This window comes from Poecilia mexicana, unplaced genomic scaffold (genome assembly GCF_051168715.1).
Source record: "Poecilia mexicana isolate PSO_F unplaced genomic scaffold, ASM5116871v1 scaffold_5, whole genome shotgun sequence".
Taxonomy (NCBI): Eukaryota; Metazoa; Chordata; class Actinopteri; order Cyprinodontiformes; family Poeciliidae; genus Poecilia; species Poecilia mexicana.
Window position 1 is genome coordinate 26,539,080 of NW_028263374.1, and position 16,206 is coordinate 26,555,285.

Consider the following 16,206-nt stretch of genomic DNA (forward strand, 5'->3'; position numbering starts at 1 on the left):
AATTGCTCTAATGGTCCAAATGTTCTTCAAGAATTGCTGTAATGACTTACAACTTTTATTTTTCTTTATGTAGTTTTTTTTTCAAATAATTTAAGATCAGTATCATTTAAATGTTTGTAAATTTTATTATTGTCATAATTTATGCAGTTCATAAGGGAGTGACAGACACGAAACAACAGAAGATGCAAAGTTTTTTAAAACCACAGTTTAAGCTTATTTTAGGTCACAGTATAGAAACTGTAAAAATATACAGTCTAACATTGCAAGTCATGTGAACAATCCTACACCTTAAAGGCAAGAAGCAACTATGACATAAAATGTAACAACATTTGTCTTTCTGGTTTTGTTGTTGCCAGTCACAATTAGTCTGGTGTACCCCAAAAAGTCAATATTTATTTAAATGCTTGGGGTTTCTTTGTATTTCGTATGTCTTCTTCTTGCATGTTCTCATTGGATGAATTTTATTTTAATTACTAAATCTGCTAGACTAATTCTAATATTCATTTTGGAGCTGTTCTTGATGACGCAGCACTTTATTTACAAATTTATTCAAATTTAGATGTAGGTTTTGACTAAACCAAGTCTACAGCCATTAATCTAAACAACTCCTGAACTTTTTTCTCAACAGTTAATACATTTTGCTCATTTATTAATAAAAATAATGTTTTACACAGTTGTAGGAAAAGGCATCTTCTTCAGTCAATACAATCTTTTTGTATGAATGCTTTTTGTGGACAAACAGAAATGTCTGTGTATTCCAGGCTCATGAGGCACTGTCACTGTGTGTGAAATCGCCGCAGGGAGAACCAGACAGCTTTAAAACCTCTAAGGAGTTCCTGCATTGGGTTGCATTTTCATTGCATCAGTTTTCTCTTGCTTCTCTAGCGAGAGGCTGCTTTTGCTGACCTATTCTCGCTGCTAGTCTCAATAAAAAAATTGTCATTAACCATTTCAGTAACTCTGCAGTGACATTTGAACACTGGCTTTCTCACTGGGGCTCTTGTGTTTGTTATCATAAAGTGAAACCTGTTTACACCTGAGGGCAGCGAAGCTGGTTGCAATTTCAGGAGATGACTTTCAGCCGGTACTCTGAAAATCCGTATGATCAAAGTTTCTTCCATTTCTTTATCAAGACTCCAGTTCGTTCTATATTCATGTATCATACAGAGTTATAAATTATTCTATTTACACTTCAAACCTCTCACGCTTTAAAAAACATAACTGATTGCTTGCCTTCCTACCACACAGTCAAACATAAAGTTCTCAGATAAAGAAAGAATAGATGAAGCTGACAGATTCATTTTGCCAGCTTTTTCAAATAGAAGTGTTGGTACAAAAATGTATTTTCTGTATATATATTGAGAAAGCAGCCCACTCAGGTGAAATAATGTAAGAGTTATCCTCTCTAAGATTAAACATGGTCAATGCTACATGACTTCAAAGGATGAACTAGAGTTTTATCCCAGTTGTTTTTGGGAAACTTACTAAATGTCTTCAAGTTTTGCTAACCAACCCACTCTTATGCCCTTATCACAATCTTGAGTGTCTGTTTTTGCTTCAATAGCATATAACAAAACAATGCTTTGGATTTGTCTTCCTAATTAAAACTGCATGATATGTATTTCCAGCTAGCAATCATGCAGTTTCTGGACGTGTCAAAAGATTTTGGGGCATGAGCATTGCAACTATGATATACAGCATTCTACTACAATTAAATTTATGTATCTGCAGTGTAAATGTCGTTGCAACATGGCAATGCCAACAGGTTTACTTATCCCCACTTGCTGAAATCTTAAAATAACATAACCCCTTATTAGTTCCACAACTGAGAAATGTACATTGTCGTGTTAGAAAGTGGTCAGTACAACATCAGAGCAGCAGAAATGAAAATATGAAAAAAGCACTGTGGAGCTGTATTTCAGCTTGTTGCGTTGAACTGATAAGAGTCTGAAATAAATAATTGTTTGATAATCTGGGGAGACACATTTAGCATAAAATTTTAATCCCCACAGATGAAGTGATCCTTAGGCATTGAAGCGAAGAAGTAAGAGACAACGGTTTCACACTCAAATTACGATACTATTTCCTGACCAAACACTACGCATTCGTTTAACAAAAAAAAAAAAAAAAACATTCTAAAAAGACATGGCTGGATTTGAAGTTTCACAAAACGCACTTCATTTCCTTGTGGTTAGATCTATTTAACAAATGTTTTTCAATTTGCCAACATGTATGGCACAATAAGAAACAGTTAGACAGTAGGCTTAGACTTCCTGAGAAAATATGAAGTTTTGCAAAGGCAGCAGAAAAATCAGATCTAGATAAGCCTTTAAGTTAACATGACATAACTGAGGAAACCTCCCTGGTTTCACCTTTCTTTGCATATCTTTTAAACTCTCAGTATTGTTGCTGGGAGCCCTGCACAGAGGTGGATTTGCTGAGGCCATTTATATTCAAGGTTGATTACTTGTTGGATGTCATTTGCATTATCAGAGACTTAGCACTAATGAGACTCCTGGTTTTAGACCTTAATTGGATTGCTTCGCCACAGTCCCTTATTGATATTTGCATGCCACAGTTCATCACGATAAGTAATGAGAAGATTATCCACTGGAGGTATCCAATTGCAAACTCCATCTGTGAAGCAGAGGAAGCCCTGTCCGCGCTGGGTGTTCCCAGGAGAGGCTGACAGGGACAATGGCAAGCAATGACAAGCATAAATGCTCACAAACACAGTACAGTGGAGATTGTGTGCTCTGTTAGACTTGCATGACTCCACGTATACTCCATGTCAGCTCCTGTTTACCATTTCAAGTAGCAGTTGTTGTTTACCTACTCCCTGCTATTATGGTTTCCAAAATAAATAAATTACTACACCGCAAGCCAACCAAGGCAAACATCTGCTAGGGAGTAAGGTAAGGGGATTAGAAAGACTGTGGCTAACTATGAAAAACATCACCTGAAAAGAAGCATTTGCAAAATTAAAAAGTTGGGATTGGAGAAGGCTTGAGAACCTTGATAACTAATTTTTTTAACATAAGACCTATGCGCCATGACTAAATGATGGAAAACACGCACCAAGCCATCAATCATGCTTACAGATGCCTTGCAGCATTATTAAAATTTGTATTTTGCCCTGAGCTAAAAAAAAAAAAAAAAGAAAAAGAAAAAAAAAAGAACCACCAGCCTACCAGAAACTTATATAATACCTTGGAAAAGTATTCACACCCCTGGAACTTTTTCACATTGCAACAAAAAATTTCTATGGGAATTTTATGCAATGGACCAAAACAAAGTAGTGGATTATTGTGAAGTAGACGTACATGTATATTCAATATGATCTCTCGAAATTAAATTAGGGACATTTACGAGTTTTTAAGCAAAAAATGTTCTATTTAAGATCATACCACATTTATCAGATTTACATTATAAACTTTGACTAGGTGACTTAGAACCCTTCATTTTGTTTTTTCTTCAACTCATTCAGAGGCAAAGTAGTGAGGTTTGGAACATTGTCCTGTTTGATTGAACACAGAAAAAGAAAATGAACTTGTTCCATGAAAATTATCATTTATAGTACTAGAAAGTAGCAAAATATTCATGAGATTATGTACAGATGGCGTTTGTGCTGTGGGCTTTAGGGTATGAAAGCCCTTTGGTTGTAATTCAAAGACTTTTGTCCCTATTGCTTGCTGATTTGCTTTCAAATTAGCCAGCATCCTGTGTAATAAACATTTCTCACCACCATTGTCAGCAAATGATATTTTTAAACATGGTGTAATTCTTTCCATCAAGGTTTTTACTTAACATTTCCAATGTTGCTGTAAAGATTTCAGATTGGAATAAGAATGAAAATACAGAAAACATACAATTCAGCTTTCAAGTGAAAATTGAATGGTACACATTTGGTGAACATTTTCTCATTTTTCTCTATTTAACTACAAAATATAAATATGGATACAGTGTAGGACTTATACACCAAAAACCCCTGTTTTGTTATCCATAATTGCATTTGCTTCTCCTGCACACTGATTCTTTGTGATTTTGTTCTATTCCAAATCCCTGCTGTTTGTCAAATCTGTCGTCTTCTCAATCCAGTCTTCACCCCAGATTTTGTTCTGTCAAGGTTTTACTCTCCTGATTCAATGTTGTTTTTGTTCATACAAATCAATTTTGGTTTCCACAACTTGTCTGATTCATGCCTGCCAGTAGATGCGCTCCTTGACCGTGGATTGTGACAGTAGCTATTCTCCAAATTGCCCAAACCTGGACAGTTCTAAGTGTCATAACCTCTCGATATGCAGTGGAACACCCATGAAAACAATTACTTCCTGTTTATAGATGGCTTTAAATCATATTTTACATGATTACCATATTGTTTTCATATTTTTCCAAATCCATTTCAGCAGTGAGAGTTTGATTCATTGGATAGATTGTCAGCACAGCTCAGAATCCCATTCAAATGCAAATCTGTCTTTTTAAACGAGAGGCCAGTTTCATTTTCTTACATTTTGGAAAGTCATTCAATTTTCACTGAAAAAATGTCAAGATGTCTTGTTGCAATGTTCTCAAACCTCCCTGCCATGTCAGACATTATATGGCTACATTCAAAACTGTCAGAACATTGGTCTCATCTGACCTGAACGGGGAGATGGGAAGGAGCCCAGAGGAGCGTTTGACACCTCAGTGAATTTCATTACCATAAAGTGGTGTAAAGAAAAGCCACACTTACACAGCATGAAATGTATAACGGTGTCCCTAAGGCAGCTGTTGTCGCTGCTCCCACCCTAGGCATGACAGTTGCCTCAAACGAGTCGAAATGTTTTGTTTTAGAAAACTAATTGGTGGGGAAAATGTTTTCAGTACTCTTCACAGACATTTTGTGGTGTTTACCTCTCTTTAAGGAGTTGAGAAAGCATAAAAAAGTGACAGCCTCCTGCTGCGCTTGCTGATTTGATGTTGATCGTAGAGAGGTCAATGGAGGAGAAACCTGGCAGTCGGTCCCAATGCTTGGCCTCCCAGCTTTATCTAATCAGTCAGAGATGGCTGGGCCTCAAGCATCCTGCCCTAAATCTACACCAGCTCTTGGCAAGGTTGAAGCAAAGGGTGCATCAGCTAAAAGCATATCCACAGTCATATCCTCCAGATTATCTACAGCAATACCCAGTCAGGGTTTTAGGCATTTCTTTCTTCCCGATTCTTCTTTCATCTCACCAGGTCCATTTTATATTCAAGTAAAATGCTAATTTTGTTGCACAGTAAACTCTTAGCCTGTGAAAGATGAGCAGTGTGAGGGGTAAAGCTTGCGGTAAAGATCTTGTTATTCTCCTTGTGATTAATTCCAACTTGTTCTTTTCATAGTCTTGTTCATAAAAGCACAAATTAACCTTTACAAAACCCCAAAACACAGATTGTGCATGGGAATTAGAAAACACAGGGAGAAACGTCCTCTACAGTAAAAAAAAAAAAAAAAAAAAAGAAATAATTTTGCTATCCAAACAAACTTTCTCTTCCTTTTCTCTAGACACGATTTGTCATAACATATATAAAAGGAGACAAAATTAAACAAGTAAAAACAAATGTAAAGGTCATAGATTCATCATTGGAAAAACTGCAACAAAACACCAAAACCAGCTGGAATAATGATGATGCAGCTACACGTTTGAGGTTGCATGCACACGTTCTTTCTATAATGATTTAACCCTGCAGAGTCTCCAGTAGTTAGAACTTCAGATGTGTTGCATCAGAAATCTCCCCACCTCCCTTTGTGTCTTTTTGGCCTCAGGTCTATTTAGGCATCAAAGCAGTAAGACATCTTCAGTCAGGAGAGTTCTTCTCAACAGGCTTCCTCTGACATAACATTTTCTCAGCACAAATTAGCAGGAATCAAAAATATTACTTTATGATATATTTAAGCAATACAATCAAAAAATTATGCATTATGCAACATATTTGTTGCATTCAAATTGTAAGGTCAGAACAAACTGTCGAGGTAAGCAGACAAAAAACAAAACAAAAAAAAAGAAAACAATTCTCCAGTTAAGGCTCAGGGCAAAGAAAGGTTAGATGCCATCTGACTCAGGAGAGAAAAACAATCACTGTGGTATTAACAGACTATGGTGCATGGACAAGAACTGACGAGGCGTCGTTGACCCTTTTTGGCGCTGAGAGGCACCATGAACTTTCCGAGAAAAGTCGGACACTGAATAGTACTGGTGGCATCTTGAGATTGTAGCACAGGAAACACAAGGAAGGACATGCAGTGTGGTTCTCCATTTAGGCTACTATGATAATCAGGTTTCACCGCTGGCAGTGAATTATTTCACATACATGTTAAAAGAAAACACACATCAGATTGTAGTGCAGTTGCTCTACAATATTTTGCTTTAATCCTGACAGATTTTCATACAGTAAAACCAGATCTGTCTGAGATAAAGGATTTACGTTGAAATGTTTTATATCTGTTTTTCTGTCTGACTGAGTTGTCAAGTTACACATCGTGTTTTTGCACCAGTGTTTTGTATTTTTCTATTTCTATGGGATTGTTTTGATCTACAGTGGAAATGGAGGATAAAGGAAATCTTTAGCTGTACAGACATTTATAGGTTTCTGACAAAATCACGACTTTATCTGCTTCAGTCTATAAACTTCACTCAGGCTTTGACCCCTTACTTTTCATTCTCACTTACAAAGAACTGTAATGATCAAATCTAGCACTGCGTCACTACCATTGCTTCAGTTTACTGAGCCTCAGGCAATACCATGTTAACAGATATTTTTCCAAACATCGTAATGCCAAAGATGGGCCTGTGACTTATTTTAGTTCTGTTGCATGTACAAGTACTTTACATTGGCTTGCAAGAATGTTGCACCTCTTGAATTGTTTTTTCTTATTACAACTGTGTCCTTGATTTTTGAGATTCTTTGGGATAAATCAAAATACATTAATGAACCACTGTGAAATGGAAGAAATATGATCCAAAGAATCTGGAAAGTGTCATGTGCATCTGTATAAAACCCATGTTAATATGATCCCTTTACCAAAGTCCAGTACAAACCATTGTTTGTTTACTACCATAACTAGTAAACAGGCTCCTTCTATATGTAAATAAATCACACTATGAATACAACAGCCCTGTGAACATACAGCACAATTAAGTAACTGTGTTATTTTCAGTTGTTGTAAAATTGCCATATTTATCAAAAGTAACTTAATGCAACTCTGTAAGTCATAATAAATTACTCACACTTCTAAAAATGAGAAGAGTTGAGTGAGGACTGTAATAGAAGTTATAACAAAAACTTCAGCATTCAATGAAGTTTTTAGATATTTTTTAGATTACAATAAATTTATTATGTCTTTAAACATGAAGCATGTCTAAGCAGAAGTCTGTTTTATTATAAGGAATTAAATCTTTGCTCATACACATCGAGTTCAATCGTTAGCACATTTTCATACAGCAGAACCTTAATTAAACCAAGTCAGGAACATATTTCTATCATTTTTTTTCCTCAGCAGATAATTTGGATTCCTGTTGCAATATGTGAGCCAGCTATATGTCAGGTCAGTCTCTCTGGCGTGTTTAGCTACGCTGCCTTATCCCCTGTTCAATCTTTCCTTTTGTTTTCCTTCATGAAAATAAATGAAATGGTGCAGTCATCTGCAGAGGTAAGCAGAGCCCTCCTGACTGAGAAGGAGGCCTTCGGGCTTCTTCGGGCTTTTACAGCACGTTGTCATGGCACTTCAGTGAGACAGAGGGAGAACATTTCAGCTCAGTGCTGCAGTGGAATGACAATGGGAAAAAAGGCGTGGAGGGGATAGCTAATATAGAGTGCCAATCATAGCAGTGTTGTAGAAATGTGTCCTATAAAAGACAGGTAAGGAGCTATCAGGGAAAAACGCTTTAGAGAAGTTGATTCTTCACACATTATTTAGATATTTATAGCATATGAATCTGTTTTTACAAAAGCTAAGGAACTTAATCTACGTCTTCCAAATTTGGCTTTTATTGAATTGTTCATTTTTTGATGTGGACAAAACTTTGGAATTCACGATAATCGATTCTTTCCGATGATTATTACAGCATTTCTGATTAAAATGCGGAACAGTATAATGATGCCTAATGACGCAGTTCAAATGCTCTGCCCTCAAGCTGAATTCAAGCTGCTAGATCAAAAAGTTTTTCAGAGTTTGCAGGGGTCTTATAGTTCAGCCTTCTTATATGGCTTTATTTGCTCAAAGGCTGCAAGTTTAAAGGGATAAGGAGCCAACCCAGGAGAGAGCAGTGAGGTCTTAATGAGTTACGTAACTTCCCTGGTGCTGCACATCCTCTGATGTAGCACCAGCCCAAGATTCTGGAGGAATTAGATCTAATCCACAGATAGAGGGAGATTTGAAGGTAGACAGGCTGGAATTCTTATTTGATGGCTTTGTTTTTCCAAGCAGAGAGAGATATCAGCTCTTTTAAAACAGTGTCATAAAAAGCAACTTTTTTTTTTCCCCTGGTTTAACCAAAAGTTTGTTAAAGAACAGATGTACAATTATTGGCAGATGTTTGGACAATCTTAAAAACTTAAAGTACAGTATAGCTACTGTACAGTAAGAAGTTAGCGCACACTTTTTACAGTTATTTTCTCATTTGTGTTAATGCTAAGACCTTTGTAGGGTTCTTGGCCATGATGTCCTTTATGTAGCATTTAGATTTTTTTCTTGTGAAATAAAGTAAATTCATTCTATCACTGTCTATTTCAGTCATTTGAGTTGCTTTGACAACATGAATTCTGACAGGGTTTTAGAATCTGCCCTTTAATTGAGCTGTTTTTCCTCATGGTTTGCACGAGACAGGTATTCTCAACACAAGTGTTGCCATAAGGTCATTTAATCAATTATGAGTGTTCATAGTACACTTGAAGCCGTGTATGTCCACAGCACCCTTTTACAAATGTTTCTGATACATCTGTGATGAAACCTCAAACTGAGTTTATTCCTGGACGGTTTTTATATATTATTTTAGTGGTGGTGTGCAAGTGTGCCACATGCTCAGCTCTATTAAAGGCATTTAATGATCTTTTGATCATATGCTGGGAATTACTCTGCATGTGTCACTGAGTCTCAGCGCAGCACTGAACAGCAGTAATAGGTTTAAACATATGGCTGGTATTTTTGGCCTGGTTTATTGTTTCATCTCTACTGGAATGAAGTGCAAAAAGCTTCTTTAGCGATGGGTTTCCCCAAGGGTGGATACTAGGTCCATTATTATTTTAATTTATTTGTCCTCAGGTATGGAATACTCAGTGTTTTAATCATATATTTAATCATATTTTCTTATAGATGACATTCAGTTGTACCTGTCTCTCAAGCCACTTAAACCGATCAACTACCTAACTGAAATAAAATATTGGCTGTCACTAATATCTTCTTTAAATTCAAGAAAACTTAAAATGTTTGCTGCCAAATCAGACATGAACTTGGATTGTAGACAGTTACTCCTTTTGTATATTAAAAAGGATCTAGAATAACTTTGGATTCTGACCTCAATCTTGATTCACTCACACAATTCATCATAATACTCTTAGGTATTATAAAGGACTCTGCTGTTATTTCTTCTTCATTAAACTACTTTTCAACACTATGGAAAGTTTCTCTTAGATATTAACAAGTCATACAAAATGCTGCAGTTAGGTTGTCAATGCATTCACAAACAAGCTTTTGCTTATGTTTTGCATTTGTGTGCATTTTTTTAATGTATTGTGATTGTTTTGCTGTATTGTGCTTTGTTAGTTTGTCTGTTAAGATATGCTTCACAAATCAATTATGCAAATCAACCAGCAGCTACGGTATTGCCGTAGCTGCTGGTTGAGGGCTTGCCTTTACTTTGCCAGGAAACTATAATTGTAAGGACAGTAGTAGTACTCCTGGGAATCTTTTGAGCATCTTCCATTGTTTTAAGAAGGAAGGTGGTCACCAGCTGACTATATTCTCACATTTTCAGACAGCTGCCTCAAGCAGCAGGTGTCAGACAATTATAAGAGCCAAGATGACTTACAGCTCTATTTTTTCATTCAGCCATTTGTTCCATTTAATTGCTAATATGTTCAAAGAAGTGTACATGAACTTGGAGAAAATTAGATACTTGATAATAACTCTTACAACAATGTTAACATAATTTTGCCTATAATTACAACTTATACATAAAAAGATACAATTCAGCAATAAAGACATTTTAAGAAAAACCGTACATTTATGGCACAATGAGACCAGAACAGTTTTGTAAGCGAGTAAGAATAGTTTTTGACCAATACAGAGTCTCATCCTAATATTTCATAAAAGTTTATTGTTTATTGTTGGTTATATGTTTAAAAACCCAGCATCTTAGAAATGCAGTTAAAATAAAACAACATTTTATCAGTAGCATAGGTCACTCAGCTGTGATGTTCTAGACACTACAGATGCTCCTGCTCTTTGTTTTCTCAACAGTGAAATATTTTGTCCCAACTAGAATTAGAAATACACATTTTGCAGTAACACTTAAGTTTTCTGGAGCAGCAACGCTTGCTCGAGTAGATATGTGATGATAATGCCAGCATAAAATATTTTGTCTTCGCAGAATGCATTTATTAAAAGCGCCACCGGCATTACGATGAAGCTCTGCATGCACGGTCCTCAGAATGACTGAGTTCTTTCACTTTTTTTCCTCAAATGCAATAAAATTGTCTGCAGGTGTTTATTTTTTTATCATCAAAGGTGTCAGGGAATTGCTGTCTTCAAACTTAATAAATGATAACTTTGCTGAGTATGTGCATGTGGTGTAAATGGTGCAGATAGGAGAGTCTGCCTACGATGAAGCAGATCTGCGAATAGCCACCAAGCTGAGGCATTCACCCCACGTTGGACCTGCCAGGGAAAATAAAGTTCACCAGATCACAGTTCACTCTTGCTCTGTATGTAATCAGTCAGTGGTGGGGCCTGTCTGTCAAGCCCCTGACAGCTGCCTTTGCCGCTAAATGTGCAGAGATCAGTGGTCATCACAGCCCCTCGTGTGACAGCCTCTAAACGAGGACTTTAAATTAGTTCCGAGGGTGGTGGAGCATTTAACTTGGGGGCCGCTTTGCACAAACACATCGACACACACGTTAGAAACTTCTATTTCCATCACTACCTTCAGTTCCCCTGCTCCTACTGCTGCTGCTGCAGTCTGTGATTACATATCATTATTGGCTCTCTTCACCTGATATTCCAGTCACCCTGTCTCAGTGCTTTACTTTCCCCACTGTGCAGACGAAGTACCATGGCACTAGAAGAGGCTTGTTAACTTGTTAAGTAATAAAAAGTAACTAAGTTCTTTCATGTTGTTTTTTGTATTATTATTTCTGTTGCTCTATATTATTTTTTAAAGTTTTTTTGACTTGAGAAGATGTGCTGTTTCAAAAACAAGCAACACTACAGCATCTTTTGGCACTACAACACGATCTCCAACTAATGAGACTGATACATTTTTTGGGACATTTCAAAACTGCCACCTATATTATATGATGTACATATTTATCTGTTGATTAAAATTAAGTCAAAATTAATTGAAAGATGAATTATTGTGTCAAATATTGTTCCTTGACATAAACAGATTTTTTTTTATTAATTGCAAAGACTACTCATTAAATCATTAGCTTTTGTCCAATCACCGTTATTTTTATCTCTCTGGCTGCAGTTGGAGTTTTGGTGCTTTATTTGTGAGACCATTTAGATGTTATCTGACTTCAGATATGAAAAGGGTGTCTGGTGTTTACTGTTTCTTTCTGCAATTTTTGGGGAGTTTGATTTGTGTTCTCTGATAAGACAATTTGACTTTGGTAAGACTGCAAAATAAAATACTACCTGTCTTTGACAAACGCAATGCGAAAGGAACACAGAGGAAACAAAAATATTTCCTTCAAGCACAACTGTGACAAACCAACCAGGCAATCTCAAGAAGCAATCCCCCTCTCATCATGAATCATGTGCAAATTTCTTTTAAATCTAACCCCATGTGATCTGCATAATCTTGGATTACATCGCATTGAAACGCAAAAAGAGGCAATCAATCTTCTTTAAAGGTTTTAATCCTTTATGAAATAGACTGGATTATTTCCTTGGGTTAGTCTTCATGACCAGGCTTTAATTCCTTTGAGTTTCAGTGCCAGCAGTGTGCAGCACCCCTCCTCTCTATGGCTGCCTCTCACTCTCCACCAGGGGATCCTTGATTTATAGATATCATTTGACCTGTTAAGGCAACAGTCTGCCAAAAGCCTAAGATTAAGTGCCAATGTCTGAGCTGACAGCGGTTCCTGCTGCTAATTTTACATGATCTATGGGGCTAATACCTGTTCTCCATTCACCCCTTTATGTTCTGTAGGGGGTCAGTGAGAAACTGCCTATACTTTAAGCCATCAAGCTGATTTTAGAACATTTTGTGGCACCAAGCAAAAAAAAAGGGGAAAAAAAAGACCTGGGAACTTTAGTCCCTAAAAAAATGACTTTGCAAGGGCAATATATCAGGTGTTCAACCCCACAGCTCTGGTTGAGAAATGCTGCAAAACTCTGTGAACACGTGCTGTGCGTAAACCAAATCTATGAGCATCTGATAAAAAATAAATAAATAAATAAAAAAAAAAAAAAAACAGGATTTTCAACTGAAATCCTACCCAGGAATATAACTAAGTAATTTGTTGTAGTAACAAGTTTTTTTGCAGTGTAATTAAACGCTGAATGTGATTCCTGGCATCTAATTACAGGTGCAAGAAATTAGAAAGATTTGGACTTATTACTATTGTTTAAAATGTTAGTTCAAGTGCCTGGCAATATAAACAAACAAAAAGAATCAAAGTATAATGCTTAGCAAAAGAATTATGTTTCTTTTAGAATGTAGAAATCATGGTGATATAAAATTTTGGTGAAAAAAGACTTCATTAATCTGGGAGTGCCTTGTTTATTTTACCAGAATTCTCACTGCCCAATTTATTTGGTGCACTTTGGTAGTACCGAATAAATTGTCCTTTGGAACTTCCTGCTCCGAGTTGAACCATAAACTAATTTGTGTCTATAATTCACCAGCTAGATATTCTGAACTTCACTTACAGCTCCACCACTGGTCATGACATCATTCAACAATTAGCATATTGATTGTCTTGTTGTTTAGAACTTGACACTTGATTTATTTTTTTATTTTCCCCTGCTGCCTTTGCTTACATAAGCTATACAGGTGCTGGTCATAAAATTAGAATATTGTGATAAAGTTCATTATTTTCCATAATGTCATGATAAAAATTAAATTGTCATATATTTTAGATTCATTGCACACCAACTGAAATATTTCAGGTCTTTTATTGTTTTAATTTTGATGATTTTGGCAAACAGCTCATGAAAACCCAAAATCCCTGTCTCAAAAAATTAGAATATTATGAAAAGGTTCTCTGAACGAGCAATAAAAATAATCATCTGAATCAACAAAGTAACTCTAAACACCTGAAAAAGATTCCTGAGGCCTTTAAAAACTCCCAGCCTGGTTCGTTACTCAAAACCGCAATCATGGGTCAGACTGCTGACCTGACTGCTGTCCAGAAGGCCATCACTGACATCCTCAAGCAAGAGGGTGAGAAACAGAAAGAAATTTCTGACCGAATCGGCTGTTTGCAGTGTGTTATATCAAGGCACCTCAGTGGGAAGTCAGTAGGAAGGAAAAAGTGTGGCAGAAAACGCTGCACAACGAGAAGAGGTGACCGGACCCTGAGGAAGATTGTGGAGAAGGGCTGATTCCAGACCAAATTAAATATTCATCTCCATAAAACTTTTCAGCAGATGGAAGCATGAAGTGCTCCAAAATCTTCTGATAGCTGCTGCATTGATCCTGCCCTTGATAAAACCCAGTGGACCAACACCAGCAGCTGACATGGCACCCAGACCATCACTGACTGTGGGTACTTGACACTGGACTTCTGGCATTTTGGCATCTCCTTCTCCCCAGTCTTCCTCCAGAGTCTGGCACTTTGATTTCCGAATGGCATTTCCTTCCGAATGAAGGAAATGAGTCATTTTCTTATGTCTAAAACAAAGTATTACAGTCAAGAAGAAAGTGAGGAGGGATGTTTGCGCTGTCATTATTGGACTTGTTTTTCTAAGACAAGACTGAAGTACATAGTTTCAATGTGCTTGTGCTCTCTCTCCTTTTCTATAGTCCAGCACTATCACCCTGCTGCAAAACAGTCCTGCTGTTTGCCCAATGACTAGACAGGCACCAGACCTCCCAAAACCACCCTGCCCCACTTGGACATCATGAGAAACATCACTGAATCAAAAGTAGCTGAATCATTTACATCTTCATCTTTTGTGGCATTCCCTATTTCTTGTCATAACTGCCAGCTACATTTTAATGTTCACCTAATTTAAGGAAGCATTTTATTATGAACACATACGCTATTTAAGTCAACACTTTGAACAGCATTTAAATAATTTAAACCAAATTTCTGAATTCATGGTGAAATCCTGTCACAGTCCTATACATATCAAATCTGGAAATCACATGAAACATATTGCATGTACTTCTGTTTTGAGATTCAAGAAAACCTTAAGTCTTCCAAACTTTGTGACCAATATTTTCTTAGAAAAAAAAAGATAGAATTCCCAGCTGCTGAAAAATGACTTCAAAACAGGGAATATTTCTTTTAACACTGTTGTTAAGGATTAGGGATGAAAGGGCTTAAAGCTGAGTGTGACAGCAAGGACGAAAATGCTTTAAAGAGCTGAGAAAAAAAAAAAAAAAAAGAAATCCTCAAACTCTAACATTACAGATTTTGAGAAAGCTCTAAGCCACATAATACTGGCCAAAATTAAGATAATTTTAATTTTTTGTTATTCATTCATTGTTCACAGGTTGTTTTAACCTTTTGTTCATTATTAGAGAAATGCTGTGTTAGAAAGTTTATGAGGACTTTGGTAGGAAGGACTTTTAATCTCTGACACTAAAGTATAAATATTGACATTTTAAGGGTAAGAATCCAGTATAAAACCACAGTGTGTTGTGGGAAGTGTGTTCCCATTATAAATGGATCACACTTTCATCCTAACCAGGAAAGGTTACTCTAGGGCAGGGGTGTCAAACTCAATTTCACCCAGGGCCACTTCAGGATATTGGCCACCCTCAATGGGCCACATTGACGGTACAAATCAGGAGTGCATCCCTGCTAAAACACACCCCAGACAAAAAGTTGACTTCCCTCATTCAGTTCTGTAGAGGTTTATAATGAGTCAATGGTCCAGGTGTGTTAGAGAAGGAATCTAAAGTTGCAGATGGTAGCTCTGGAAAACTAGACTTGGGCACCCCTAGCATAAATGTATAAAAATACAATGTCAAAAATAAATTAAACACCACCTCATATTGTTAAATAACTGATTTTATGTATTGAAGTTTTAAATATTACATTTGAGTTTCCATGGCCTATAAAATGCTCGGGGACCACAGGTGGCCCGCGGGCCTTGAGTTTGACACATGTGCATTACGCCATAGAACTGCCAATTGGTAATTGAATTAAAGTAGCTTGGATTTCAATGAAGCCTACAGTGAAGTTGATTGGCAAATGAACCATCACAAAACAGGAAGGCTCTTGTCTCATTGCACCCCAAGAGATGTAAAACCTACAAAAACAGTTTCTGTCTGGTTTCGAACCAAAGACCTTTTGTGTGTAAAGCAAACATGATAACCACTACACTACAGGAACTGAACTTCTCTGCTTTGATTCAGTTTGAGGTTCCAAAGTTGATGATGTGAGATGCAACATGAAAATCTCAACTGAGGCTTGCACTTAGATGCCTGGATAAAGAGTACAGACCATGACACCACAGAACCCTTGTTGACCTTTAGTAAACACCTGTGATGAATAGAACATGCAAAAGCTGTTTCTGTCTGGTTTCGAACCAGAGACCTTTTGCGTGAAAAGCAAACATGATAACCACTACACTACAGAAACTCTGCTCTTGTAGTGTTCCTGGTAGATGATCCACATTTTGTTAGAGACTAACGTCAACTATGGGCATGGAACAATGTCAAATACTTACAGATCCTCTCAGAGAGCACAGTAACTTGGTGAACAAACTGTCAGACTTGTGCCTAATTTCACATTACAGTCCATAAACTAAGCCTGAGATCAAAAAATTGTATTGAAGATGTCATTAGCAGA

General features: G+C 36.8%; 1 non-coding gene across 1 annotated transcript; it reads right to left on the minus strand.

Annotated features, from left to right (window-relative positions):
* Positions 1-15,923: 15,923 nt before the first annotated feature.
* Positions 15,924-15,996, minus strand: trnae-uuc (transfer RNA glutamic acid (anticodon UUC)). Its single transcript has one exon. It is a non-coding gene; the product is annotated as a tRNA-Glu (tRNA).
* Positions 15,997-16,206: the final 210 nt, after the last annotated feature.